Source organism: Coffea eugenioides, chromosome 2, assembly GCF_003713205.1.
Source record: "Coffea eugenioides isolate CCC68of chromosome 2, Ceug_1.0, whole genome shotgun sequence".
Classification (NCBI taxonomy): Eukaryota; Viridiplantae; Streptophyta; class Magnoliopsida; order Gentianales; family Rubiaceae; genus Coffea; species Coffea eugenioides.
Window position 1 is genome coordinate 39,076,189 of NC_040036.1, and position 13,623 is coordinate 39,089,811.

The following is a 13,623-nucleotide window of genomic DNA, read 5'->3' on the forward strand; positions in this document are numbered from 1 at the left end:
ATTCAACATTTCACTTATTAAAATTGCTAAGCATACTCTTAATTTCGATACCTTTTTACGCGAATGTATGGGTCTGTAGATGCCAACCCCCGGTTACTCGGTATGTGAATCATTGGAGTAGAAGATTAATATATATATTTTTTCTCTGTCTCTTTTTTTTTTTAAATGATTTCTTTTCCCTCTAACATCATTAAAGGAAGAATTTGGCCTTGTTTTGACTATATCAATCACTTACTTATAAAATGAAGTGAAAATGAGAAATATCATTAACCTTGCAAATTTGTAAGCATAATTTTTCTTATTTAACCGAATATACTTTCTAAGCATAATAATTCTTGCCAAACAAAATAAGGACTAAACCTTCCAAAATACATATAGCATTCTATCCAATGGAACAGTTTGAGCACTTAAAATGTGAACATTTTGGCCATTAATATTGGAAAATATATTTAGGAAAATTTTGACAGAGTTCCCCATAAAAATGGACAAAACTCCCTGCCAACAACCTCAAGACAATATTTCCAAATAAAAGTTTAAGCCATAGACAATCAAATTCATGCATTTCAAGACACAATAACCACAAAATGTATGTAATCCCCCCCCCCACACTTAAAATCTACAATGTCCTCATTGTAGAGGAAGGTACAAGAAAACAAAACTTCCCACTTGGTAAGTGGTGATGCAGTTTCAACCCCTTAATCCTCACGACCATCCAAACATCAAGGGTACTAATTATCTTATAGGTAGAACAAGAAACTCCAATAAGAAAACAACAAAGGTTGAACCGAACACAATAAAAGAAAAATAAAGCAATAAAAGATGGAATCCTCGGAAGGTCTTCATGACTGCGCAGAACGAGGGTCTACTGCCTCCTCAGCTCCCTGAGATGTACCACTAGGCCCCTCCTCTTGATGAGGGGTAGGAGTAGGTGAGCGGTGAATCTGGAAATGATCCTCCATTGCTCGAAGGCGACGATCCTGCCTGTCTAGTCGCTCAGTCATCATCCGCTCGGTCTGGTCAATGCGCTCCATCACACGTGTCTCCATGCAGCAGATGGCATTGAGGATCTCTTGCAACTTGGATCGCGGCGGAGGCGGTGGTCGTGGAGTGGGAGGAGGAAGGGTCTGCTGTGCCTCCGTCTCTTGAGCTTGCTCTTGTTGTTCAGTGTGAGGTGGAGGCTGAGTGGAGGTCGAAGCTTCTCTTGTGTCCCGAACTAGAGCAGCTCCAAAATCCGTAGGAATGCCTAAAGCCTTGAGTATAGAGGCATTGACCTCTTCAGCAGACCGAGTCACCACTGCTCGTTCGGTTCCAAGAGGAACCTTGAGCTTCTCAAAAATGAGGGAGAGGAGCCGGGGGAACCCGAAACATGTATGACCGGCCCCCATGCGAGCTGTGGTCCTCATGTAACTGATAATGATGCTGGGCAGAGGAATTCCAGTCATATGATTACCTATACCATGCATCATTTTATCGAGGAAGTATAGGTCACTGTTGCGGAGCTCCCGTTTTCCACTCCGTTTTGGTACCACATTGAAGGCAAAAAGATAGAAAATCAGGTGGTACCTATGCTCGAAGGAATCGGCATATACGGTGAGCTTTTTCGAACTTCCTCGCTCACGGTATTGACCCTTAAGACGTGCCAAAGCTTCTCCCACTTGCCATGGGTCACGAGCCTTGAACTCCTTAGTCAATTTGATATCTTCTCCTGAGTCTTTGAGTTTGGCCCACGTGGCAACTTTGTCTCGAGTGAGAGCCACTCGTTTGCCTCGGACCCAGGATTGGATCAGATTGCCACTATGGCTATGTTTGTCTTCCACATTGGCATAAAACTCTCGGATCAGGTTAGGATAGTAATGCTTGGGCAACTTCAGTATGTCCTCCCAACCAAGTCGCTTGAAGGCCGTGGAGATCTTGTAATGGTCATCCACCTCCGGCGCCAAGTGCTTCTCAACTATTATTTCTTTGTCTAAACCGGCTTCGTACCACTGCTGATTCTCAATTGATGTGAAACGTGTGGTATCGTAGTTCGGAGGTGGTTCGTCACGACTGGTAGATGCCGTCTTACGCCTAGAACGAGGTGGGGACTGAGGAGAAGGAGATTCGTCTTCAGGCGACTCCTCTTGTAAAGAGGGTGTATGTTCCTCACTCGATGAAGGTGTAGGAGTGCGAATCACTGCCCTTCGTGTGCGAGCCATGATGCCTGGATTACAAACAAGATTCAACACAAATTAGAAGCAATACAAAACATAACAAACACAATTGTCTTAATGAGTTAAGAAAATTTCGGCAGAGTTTCCCCTTGAAAAAGGGCTAAACTTCCTGCCAGCTGCACCCAAAAACAAGCACAGAACCTGGTTAAATAATTTTAGATACAGTGGTGGGCATGTATAATATGAATTTCTATCCCCATTGTCAACACATGGTTTGAACAATCCACTTTTCGATTTTGTGAATCCCATCTTTCAATTAGAAGGTCATTTAAAAGTCCAATCTCATGTTGTCAATGTTAAGCTTTCAAGTAGTTGACATATAGAAGTAAAATGACCCAAATTAAGAGTTCATGTGCATAAAGCTAAAAATTAAGAAATGTCAGCTGCACAATAATACCAAATCCACGAAGCTTAATGATAATTTCAGGTGCCTTTGAGGCTCAAATAACTCATCTTCACCTAGTTTATTATTCTAAGCAACTGATAAAACTTTTAGAGACCAGTCGGTTCAACATTGCAAATTTAATATTGTCAATATCCAATAATTATGGTTGCAGAAAACCACGTATCTTCTGATATTGGGAGAAAACCTGAGTAACTAGTGCATCCTATACAAGTAAAATTCAGGAGCCAAATGAGGAATGCTCTTTGCGAGAAACAAAAGTTTGTGACACGCCACATTATATATACTGTTTACGACTCTTTGAATTATTGCAGCACCAAGCTTAATGAGTAGTTAAACGTGATTTCCTCCGGTGTATCAAAAAATTTGTCTAGATGAGTAGTTAAACAAGACATTTATACAATTAGTAGAAAAGCATAACTCGGATCCTTTTTTATAAAGACGCGAGTAAATAAAAATTGCATAATGTAGCACAATTCTAAATAAAAATTACAACAATTATACAATTACCAAAATATTGACAAAAATTGAAAAATAATGAAAACTGGTACGTGCCTTAAATTGCAAATAAAGTTGCAAATTGTTACCTCAACTGGTTGGAATGATGGAGGAAGATGATAAAAATGGAAAAATTGAAAAATCAGCGACCCAAATTAGTCCCCAAATTGAAGAAATGGATTTGGGCCCTAATTTTTCGTTGAAGATCAAAACACCACAAATTTCTGTTTTTGATTGTAGAAAACTCAGGGTTTAAGCGCAAAAGAGGTTGAGAGATGGTTTTATGATGAAAAAACAGATGATAATTGGTCGAAATGGAAGATTGGTGAGGGTGGGGAAGGGTTTCGTTAGGAGGAATGCGAGAAAACTGGAAAAAATGACGAACCGAGGCCGCGGGTGGCTGTATAATGCTAAGGATCCGAGCTCGGATCTAACTGTGTTTGTTAGATCCGAGGGCGGATTCACAATTTTCAGTATCATGATTTCGAGGATCCGAGCACGGATCCGTGTTGATCATCCCTCGGATCCGAGATGTGTCGGATCACCGCTCCCGGTAGTTCAGACGAGCCCTCGTATCCATCATAGTTTTTTGGATCCGAGGGCGGATTCACAATTTTTGGATTTTGAGTTCGAAGATCCGAGGTCGGATGTGTTTTATCACCCCGCGGATCCGAAAGGGCTCGGATCATCGCTCACGGTTGTTCAGACGATCCCTCGGATCTATCATAGTTTTTTAGATCCGAGGTCGGATTCACAATGCAAGGGTTTTTTGTTCGACGATCCGAGGTCGGATGTGTTTTATCACCCGTCGGATCCTAAAGGGCTCGGATCATCGCTCACGGTAGTTCAGACGAGCCCTCGGATCTATCTGAGTTTTGTTGGATCCGAGGTCGGATTTGTAAAGTGCAAGCCATGGGTTCGAATGATCCGAGCGCGGATCCTTTCTGGGTTTTTTGGATCCGAGCTCGGATCGTTTCGACCCTGCATCATTTACAGAAACTGCAATTTCCACCAAACTTTTTCTCCAATTTTCACCAAATTCGGAAATACACATTTGACAACCTGTTCATCAAATCTAACCCCCCACGCAAGTGTAATATACCAAAAACACAATATCCAACCAATCAAAACACATCAAACATGTCCACATTTCAAATCAAGGCGTGAGGTTCTTTGATCTTTTTTACACATTTACACCAAAATGACACCTTTAGGTCTCGTATGCACATTGAATGAGTCCATGTGCAATTATAAACATGTTTTCACCGAAACTCACTGGAACATTCATGTGGTGGCCATTTTATATGCTCCATGAATATATATATATTCATATATATATATATATATGTATATATATGTTTATATATATACATCTACTATCTTTTGAAAAAAAATGGACAGAATCTCCCCTTAAAAGTGGACTAAACTCCCTGCCAGCAAATCCAAAGTCATGAACATTTAATCTAAGCAATATTTCCGACAACTTGTCCAAATACAAAACATAAAACTACTCCAAGTCCCACACATTTTTCTCCCCTACACTTAGAATAATATTCATAACAGGAGCAACCAATTACAGTTTTGAACATCAATGATGTCCAAGTTTTCCATGCGTGCCACATCCTCTGGGTTTGTGTGCTCTTTGTGTGCGACGTGGCTGGGCTGGCATCACTATATCGACTTGCGTAATTTGTGACTCAAGTCTTTGATCAAGTGCTTGGGTACTTTGGCCTGCATCTGTACCTCCCACATGTTGTTCACCACTGCCATGGAGCTCGTCTGTATTGGGCGTAAACGCCTCCATAAGTACTGGGGACCTAGAATGACCAAAAGGTCCGGTAGAGGTGCCCTGGTGCTCAGTAGCCTGTGACCTTCCATCAAGTCCGGTTTGGACGGTGGGTTCTGGTGATCGAAATCTACGACGGCGTCCACCGCCATGCTGACCTCCGTGAACATTCCTAGGAGCTCTTTCAACGCGATTGGGGTCGGTTGGCTGTGGAATTTGCTGTGGCACTCGTGAAGGGCGAAATGCAAGTCGGGATGACTCCCCTACAGTTTCCAATGTCATGGATGCAAAGTCCTTCATTGCATTAAAATAATTCGCGTGCTGTTCGTCACTCTGCGTTAGAGAGGTCTCTGCCATGTAATACACCTGAGTCATAGCATCCATCTGGAGTGCAAATATGTGGATGAATAAGGAATAATAGAGTTAAATCTATATCGACAACTCCCACATGTTGTATTTAACTAGTTGTAAGGAAAACTGACCAGATATTGTGTTCTGGCGCTATCACCCTGAAAGCCCTCCGGTAAAATGAGCTGCCTAGTAGGATTTGAAACATATACCACTGTTCGCTCGCGATACCACTGACGATACTCATCGGATGGATATGTGGGATCTTCAGCTACAACACCATCTTCCACATGTGAATGACGATCAGTCCACACCTCAACATATGCTCGATGTGCAGTTAACCAGTCTTGGTTCCCCTTGCCACGACGATCAAGAGAATGCAGTTCCTGTTGATTTTCGGTCAATCTTAGATCAGGCACGGGCTGATGATATCCGAACTGTCTCATAACTCGATTGGAAAGATGTGGCTCGACAACTTCCCAACATATGAGATACGTGACAGATGTCCAAATGCGGCGTCCTGCAGTACAATAGGGAGGCAGAGAAGCGAGAATATCGTCCGAGTATGGCTGCCATATGAACTGCAAGGCCAATAATTATTCAATGACATAACCTTCAACCAGCATATGACCCTAATTTTAATGGAAAAAAGTGCTGTGCCATATAACGGCAAAGGACCCAATCGTAAAAGCATCAAATGATGTTACTGTACCTCTCGGGCCCGTAAGCCCGTCAACTGATCTCGGAATATAGATACAACATGTCTTGCAACTCTATGCACATCAAATTGAACATTCCACCTGCAGGGAACAAATTAGAGTCGTTGTGTCTTAAAGGCGAAAATTTTGATTTTTATTAGTATTATATACATATATTTGATATACATACCGAGCTCCATATGGACCAGGATAGTGCTCTAACGGATGCACTCGATCAGGGCGAACTGTTGGTATACGTTCCCACGCCCATAGCTGTATTTAAATTGTATTTGAATATATTAATTGACCATGTAAACTCCTCTATAGTTAAATCTAGACACTTTGAACGAGACAAATGTACCTGAAGCAACATCAATGGTCCCGCAATGGACGATCTATAGGGAGATGTGGCGCTACACAATGATCGATACAAAGTTGCTAATATCGCACTACCCCAGCTATATTGCCCAACAGTTTCCAAATCTCGTAGTAATGGCATATACAACAACGGGACTTTATTACCAGATTTATCTGATAATAAATGACCGCCTAATAGCAGAAGCAGGTATATGCGGGCCCGCTGTCTACAGTGGACATCCGAAGCATCGGGTGGCAACCCTGCATCTAATACTCTAGATAAACACCCCAATTTCAGCCGTCGCCCATCAAAATCTGACATCAAGGGAGAAAAACCAAGCAACTCCTCACATAAATTCACCCACTCCTGAACACTATGAGTTGTATCTATCCCTATAACTGGAGGACCATCTATGGGTAGACCCCACAGAACCTCAACATCCTGTAAGGTAACTGTAGTCTCTCCAACGGGGAGATGAAAGGTATGAGTCTCGGGCCGCCATCGCTCCACTAAACTAGTGATCAAAGCATGATCGAGCATCATATATCCACAGTCAAGCACCCCTTCAAAGCCAGCCAATCGAATATAATGCCGAACAGTCTCTGGGATAGGTGTATGATCCCAAAAATGCCTATCACATCGTCTGACATCAAGCTGATCACCTAGAATGTGCCCGTCAAATATAGAACGTGCCCGGTGTGCAGTGCCAGCTGAGATGATATCATACACAAATGGGCCTGGATGCAGGACTGCCCCCGTAGAAATGTCGGCCATACCTCTGACAACAATAGTTGCAAATACATTATGTAACATATAAGCCTACACACATTTGAATAGAAGAATAAGAGTTTCTTCAACTAATGCAACACTTTAAATACAGAGCTGCTAAAAATAAGGTCAAAATTATGACCCGTTTGAAACATTGATCAACAACATGTATCTCATAAATCATATTAATTTCATAATCCCAAAAATTACAGATATCATAGTACACTGGTTCATATCCCTAAAACGGATGACATCAAGCTCTAAAATTTGGACAATTTCTTCTATTATGGCCCGATTGATGACAATTTGTACATCTTCTTGGCTCCTCTGGGTCTCTCTCATCCATCTCATTCCGAATTCTTCTAGCTCGTACCCTTCCAGCCCGACGTGCAACATATTTACTACTATCTGCCCGCAGCTCCCAATCTGGTTGGAACCAAGTATCCGGATGTGGCAAAGGGCTAAACTTTCCTGAATACTGCACCGCCCACCGCCTATTTGTAAATTGGGGATCTACAAGTGCACCAGGATTATCACCTCGGTGCCTGCACACGGCCATCACGTGCGAACAGGGAAGTCTGTAGCACTGCCACTTACCACAAGAGCATGTTTTATCAAAATACTTTACCGTTTGTGTATTACCCCCTTTACCATCCACACGTCTACCAGTCACAATTTTGTACACCCCCGATGAGCCATCGAACTCAACAACCCTGTGGGTTCCCGCTTTCAGGTCCGAATTCTTAAACCGCCGCCATATCTTTGGAGGAAATGGATAACGGCAATGTCTAGCATCCTCTCTTCTTGTTTTAAACAACTCAACAGTCCGATGAAATGTCATATCAATACAAGCCCGGATAGGCAAATGACGAGCTCCTCTAAGTACATTATTATAACTTTCGGAAATGTTGGTTGTAAGAATACCCCAACGGTTCTCACCGTCATGTGTTAGACACCACTTCTCAGCTCCAATGTTAGACAGATAACTCCATGCATCTGGAAACATGTTCCTCAATTCTCGTTTGAATGCCCGCCACTTGCGCAATTGTCTGGCTTTTCCCATTGCCCAACATAACCTTCTAAGGTGCAAGCCTTTGAAGTGACTCATTAGGTTACTCCTAACGTGTCGTAGACAAAATCTATGAAAGGCCAAAGGTTCTTGCCAATAGTCATAATGTGTCATGGCATGGATGATACCATTATGCCGATCCGAAATGACACAAATAGGATACCGATCACGGGCCACATTGTATCTTAGTTGTTCCATGAACCAAGACCAACTACAAATAGTTTCTTCGTCGACAATGGCATAGGCTAGCGGAATAATGTGGTTGTTGGCATCTTGCGTAACTGCAACAAGTAGTTTGCCTTTATATTCGCCCCGCAGATGAGTGCCATCAACACATATAACCGGTCGACACGTGTGAAATGCATCAATAGCCGGTCCAAAAGCCCAGAAGACATACTTAAATGTCTTCAGACGATCCGTACTATCAGAATGGTGCAACCACCTGATCACAGATCCCTGATTTGACTGCATAAGTGCATCAACATATTTCGGCAGTTCAGCAAAATTGGCATCCCAAGAACCAAATATAAGTTCAATAGCTTTGCGTCTGCCGTACCAAGCCTTTTTATAGGACACATCCACCTTCAAAACTTTCTTGACATGGCTTACTATATTCTTTACTTTAAACCCAGGATCATCTTCAATGCTACGAACTATGTGTCTAGCAATAACCGAAGATGTAAGACTAGCATTGCTATTACTCATCAAATCACCAACACAATTATGGTCGTTGACCCATTTGGTTATTTGCCACAGTCCATGAGTCTTTTTTTTCACTGCTCGGACACACCAGTCGCATGGAGGATACGATACGTTGGCCACAGTGGTGGTGCTCCTTTCAAATGCAGATTTACATTTGGCAACCCAAGTATTACTCTTACTCTCAACAACCCTAAACTCCCTATTATGATTGATAGACCACATTCTAATAGCCCTGCTCAGCTGTTGTTTGCTCTCAAATCTCATATGTAGACATATGTGATTATTATCCTCACTAAATGTCACAATACGTTCCAACCCACTTTCATCAGTGAATTGGTCGTCATCATTTATATTTCCAAGGTTAGAGAAGAATTCGAATCCTCGTGGAACATACGAAAGGTTGGCAAATGCAGCAAAGGGCTGTTGGTTCCCAAGATCCTGGTGGACTACACGTCTTTCATTTTCGCCATCTGAGTCACTGTCTGACACATCTACCGACTCAGATTCTTCCACATCTTCTACATCATTTTCCAAATCATCATCTATCAATGTGTTACAATGACTTGGACCAGCAGTCGAATCGAAGCCATAAGAAGGCACATGATTCGGCGATACGTGGTCTCTAAAACTTTGAATCGAGTCAAGGCCTTCAACATATTCAACATCCGTCCTTAAGCCTGACGTGAACCGTGGCTCTACCACGTCCCTAACACAATCCCCATGTGGTCGTTGTGATACCGATGCTGTCTCTGGTACCACTGTACTAGAGTAGGATCGATACCTAGTTGGATCCATGCATGCATGGACAAGCGACATCATCGGCCCAATATTGGTAGTTGGTGGAATGAATGTGCTACTGACGAGAGGATTTTGGACTATTTCCTCCTTCTCGATATAAAGTTCAGCGATGTATGGGACAAGTTCGTTCCAGACATCATACATTATCTCCAGAGTTTCATCATCCACCACTGGAGAGACATTATAAGAAGTACGGCCACAAGGTTGGCGGAGAAATAAATTCAACTTGAACAGCCCCCTATCGACCCCCATGTATTCATAAATTCTATCCACCAGCTCATCATATCCAATTCTATGCCGTAATGAGAATGTACGGTTGGAAGTACGAGGCAAATAACAAATTGACCCATCTTCATAGTGTATTTTACCTCCCCAATAAAGAGATACTCGCAGAGGTCTTTCTATAGACATATCAAAGAAAACAATCCCTATGTTGGAAAAAATAAATTATAATTAGTAGTACAAAACTATGTAAAGTGTATTAATGTAGAAGGTCACCAATTTTTGTAAAGTTTATTAATCTAGTAATTCAATCATTTAAGTACCTATAAACTAATTAAGAATTCGTAGTTACTCAACTACTTATAATAAAAGCAACATATTATATACCACATAAGAAAGAAAGGTTAACAATTATTATTTGTAGTGAAATACAAAATAAGAATGAACAACAATAGTAGTTTATTTTTTTTTCCTATTGATACTACTAATAATTGATTAATCAATTTCTCTATTTTGTTATTATATATTTGAAAAGTTAAATTTCTTAAATGACATTGAATTCAACATTTGGGAAAAAATCTTTTACTCACATACATTTTTTTGTATAAAATAAAGCAATACGAAATTAAGAAATAAACAAATTTTGACTAATCTAGTCTACTTATTTAAACAATTGTTTAAAGAAAAAAAGGAAGAATTTAAAAAGAAAATTAACAAATATGATACATTAAAAGGGGTATATTTTTCCAAACATATCATTCAAGAGGGCAAAATGCCTATTATTATAGTTTAGGGGATAAATTGTAACTGGGTAAATAGTTTATAGGGATTTTTTGCATTTAACCCTTTATCAAACGAAAAAATTGTAATTTATTATTCCTAATAGATATATATATTTTGAAAAAATTACTTTTTATTATATATATTTTGCAATATATATATATTACACATTGTCATTACTTTTTTTAAAACAAAAATTTGATAGAATCTCCCCTTAAAAGTCTAATTACTTTATTTAATGCTCACAAGAGCTTAGCGAAGGCTTTTATTGTGAAAAATTGGAAGTTTTATGGATGAAATGGAAAATTAAGGTTTCGGTGAGAAGGGGGAAGAGTAAATCTGGAAACGGAGGAACCGAGCCCTCGGTTTCAGACATATTGCCAAAGGATCCGAGCACGGATCGGTTCTTGAAGCCCTCGGATCCCACAAGCCTCGGATCCGTCTCACCAGGAACACAGACGATCCCTCGGATCCGGCCGGGTTTACTTGGATCCGAGCTCGTATCTTATGGATCCGGGGTCGGATTTGTCTGGATTGACTTCGATCCGACCTCGGATCTTACTTCCTCTGCACTAACTGCAGAAAGTGCCATTTGCCAAACTTTTTCTCCCTTTTCCAAACTAATTGTCAGACTAACCATGGCAAGCTAATGCGACTCAAACCGAAAGAACAACAACGATTCATAAATTGCCAAAACATAACAGCCAGCTCAATTCAGCAAAACAAAAATCATGTTGTAACAACAAACAAACTGACAAACAAAAAAAAGAGATAAATTCATACCTCTTATGGCAAATTGGGAGGGAGGGGGGAGATGCACGGATTCCAGACAGCTTGGCAGGAATGGGACAGGTTGGTTTCAGCGGTTTTTTGAATTGGGTTTCAGACTGAGCTTTGTTGCCTTTTTTCTTTGTTGGTTTTTTTCTTTTCCGCAGAACAATAATGCGAGGTACATGACCTCGCATTTCTGAAATGCGAGGTACATACAACTCGCATTTGTGAAATGCGAGGTCATGTACCTCGCATTTCTGAAATGCGAGGTTACCTATTTTTTTTTTTATTTTTTTTTTTACTTTCGCTGTTACAAAATTTAAGGACAGTTCGCATTTATCAAATGCGAGCTCAAGGAGCTCGCATTTGATAAATGCGAACACCCCAAAAACAGAAACCAGTACACAAAATACCCCCTTTGTAGAATTTTTTTAAAAATCATAATAATTTTAGAAATTTCTCCAGCATTGGTACCATAAAACACCCCTTACAACAAATCCAAAAACCTGAATGTAGTTAAATACTTCTCATCCCACTTCTTCAAATACTCCCTCTTTAAATCATCTTCACTAACCATTCTTTCACCTCCCTCTGATGCTGTAACAATTGCTTCCCCGCACATCCTTCCACTCTTGGCAGCAAAGTAAATTCCCTCACCAGAACATTTCGTCACATATCCTGCTGCATCCCCCACCAGAGTCACTCTTCCCCTGACTCTAACTGGACGTGGATGCCTAGGGATTGGATGAGCCTCAACTTTAGTTACTTGACCGCCATGAGTTTTTGGCGTAACTTTTGCTCTTATGCCATGTTGAAGCATCTTGATATCCTTTTTTGAGCATAGTGGCCCCGTTCCCACTGCCACATGATCGCACTTGGGGAAAACCCACGCATAAAAATCAGGTGAGACATCATTTCCAACATACATTTCAGCCAAATTTTCATAATATTCCATTTTCTCCTCAGGCAACTTAATCCTTTCTTGAAAAACAATAGCACAAGTGTAATCTCCTGCTTTTATGGCCTTAGCCACCTTACTGCTGGCTCCTTCAGCGCCAATAACAACATCAACAGCAAGAGATTTCTGTGAATTATTCTTATTATATTGAATAACATATGAAGAGCTGTTTGTTAGGGGAACCACCACATTTGTGACAAGTCCTTGGAAAAGTGTGGCGCCACAAGACTCAGCACGGCGGCGTAGAAAGTCATCAAGCACTTCTCGGCGGAGCATGGAGATGAACTCATGGGGCTTCAGAGTTTTACCAAAATCAACAGCCAGATTCGACGGAGATATTATCTTCATGCGGGTGACTTTGCGGTCAATGAGGTGAGGAGGGATGGAGAACTCATCTAACATACAAAGTGGGATTGCTCCACCACAGGGTTTGGCAGTAGAGGGGCTGCGTTCGAAGAGGAAGGTCTCTATGCCACCAGCAGCAAGTGCTTCAGCTGCAGAGGATCCAGCTGGACCTCCTCCTACCACCGCTGCCCGGAGCTTGCTGGAGATGATGAATGTGGAGGGTTTCAGCTTGGGTTTAAATTCAGGTGATTTAGATCGGGTTTTCAGTGGCAGAGATAAGGAGTGGAGTGGATGAAACAGGTGAGTTTGGGCGGCCATTTCTTGGTGGTTTGTGGGGTTGTGCAATAACCAGTGTGCTTTGGGTCTTCAGTGTATGGAATCCCACCGGTGAAAGTGTATAAGGTATAGTGAATGCAACAGGGTTTTGTTTAAAATTGATGGGAATCCGTGATTATTATGTAAAGTTGTGCCATTAGTGAATAAAATATGTACAAATGGTGCTTTATTGTTTGGATTTAGTTAAATTAGTCTATTCTTATCCCAAAAAAAAAAAAAAAGCTAAATTAGTCTATCAGCTCCTTGGTTGTACAAATCCAGGAGGAAGAGAGGATAAAGGCCTCGGGAATTGGAATATAATACTTCATCCGTCTCATATGATCAAAGGAAGTCTAATTTTTTAAGAAGCAGTTTGATTGTAATATTTGTATTTTTTTTATCTTGCTCCAGTAAGTTTAAAATTAAATGATAACATATATATGATTAAAGGGGATTATAGTGAAAGGAGAGGATAAAAAATTTACGACTTTTCAAAATAAAAAGTATTGACATTTTGATTGGAACGTAAGTAGTAGTGAGTTTAATTTGACTAAGAAATTCTTTGCAATTGCGTACTTTTAGGCCTAGAATATT

At 40.9% G+C, this 13,623-nt stretch overlaps 1 pseudogene; it reads right to left on the minus strand.

The window, feature by feature from the left end:
* The window catches only part of LOC113763641, a 14,523-nt pseudogene extending 1,319 nt beyond the window's left edge, over nucleotides 1-13,204 (minus strand).
* Between the last annotated feature and the right edge of the window lie 419 nt (nucleotides 13,205-13,623).